Source organism: Rhinopithecus bieti, unplaced genomic scaffold (genome assembly GCF_001698545.2).
Source record: "Rhinopithecus bieti isolate Rb0 unplaced genomic scaffold, ASM169854v2 repeat_17602, whole genome shotgun sequence".
In the NCBI taxonomy this organism is placed as follows: domain Eukaryota; kingdom Metazoa; phylum Chordata; class Mammalia; order Primates; family Cercopithecidae; genus Rhinopithecus; species Rhinopithecus bieti.
Window position 1 is genome coordinate 1 of NW_016878378.1, and position 1,304 is coordinate 1,304.

Here is a 1,304-nt window from a genome sequence, read left to right on the forward strand (position 1 = left end):
GGGGGAGGTGTGCTGTGTAGGGAGGTGGGGGGAGTGCGCTTGTAGGCGGGTGGGGGGAGTGTGCTGTGTTGTGAAGTGAGGCACACTGTGCTGTGTGCCATGAGTTAGGAAAGGAGGAGGAAGGCAGAAAGGCAGCTCTGTGTGCAGAGGTGGGCAGTGGTGTTGGCTGGACCTGGCCTTGAATTTTGGGGGTCACTAGTTAGGTTTCTGTCTCCAGCTAAGCTGCAGACCTCTATTTCCTGCTCCGTGCAATGGGAATAACAGCATGTTCTCATAGGGCTGTCGTTAGGATTAATGGAATAATCCACTATTGAGCTTATTAGCACTGTGCCTGGTACACAGCAGCCGTCTAATCTGCTGGGCCCTCCCTGATGAGGCTGGGGTCAAGGGAAGGAAAGGGCTTTGGACTCAAGGGAAATAGCCACCTTCTTCCTCTTCTCCCAGGGAACCCAGTTTGGCCAGTGGGATACTGCTGGTTTTGAGAACGAAGACCAGAAACTGAAATTTCTCAGACTTATGGGTGGCTTCAAAACCTGTCCCCTCCGTTCAACCGCGCCCCAGCACGACTGCAAGGCCCAACATGGCCCTCAGCAAGAAGGCGGCTGACAGCCTGCAGCAGAATCTGCAGCGGGACTACGACCGGGCCATGAGCTGGAAGTACAGCCGCGGAGCCGGCCTTGGCTTCTCCACTGCCCCAACAAGATCTTTTACATTGACAGGAACGCTTCCAAGTCAGTCAAGCTGGAAGATTAAACTCGAGAGTTTTGTCCCCCAAAAACTGCCACAATTGCTTTATTACATTTATGTTGGAGATTATAAATTTCTTTTGTGAAAATCAGATCTTGGTGATGACCTCCAGCAGCAGGATATAAATAACTCCCATAAGCTTAGCGTTCCAGTAATGGAACACTAGGCATAAATGGTTTATTCAGTTGTGCAAATGAAAGCCATCTGACAGTTGGCTCACATTGAACACCTGTGGAGATTAAGGACAAGGACAACTATCTTGATGGGCTTGGATGAACTGGGGTGGGGCAGCTCATATTTCGGGAGCCAGGAGAATGAGTGAGTGGCTAAAACCTCCTGTTTTCTGTGTTAAACATTCCGTCCCTGTTTGAGACATCGGTATGTGCAGTTAACCTTTGTTGAGTGTTTAGCAGGTGCTAGGCAAATACTAGTGTTTTCCATAATGTATTTAATCTTCATAATTATGAAATGGGTGCTATTATTAGCCCCATCTTATAGATGAGGCAAGTGAGGTTCAGGGATAAAGTAATAAAATTGCCTGGGGTCACCCAGCCACT

The 1,304-nt window shown here is 48.9% G+C and overlaps 1 pseudogene across 1 annotated transcript; it reads left to right on the top strand.

The window, feature by feature from the left end:
- The first annotated feature begins 376 nt into the window (after positions 1–376).
- Positions 377–1,304, top strand: LOC108525720 (lysine-rich nucleolar protein 1 pseudogene; annotated as a pseudogene). Its single transcript, XR_001884328.1, has one exon. The product of XR_001884328.1 is annotated as a lysine-rich nucleolar protein 1 pseudogene (transcript).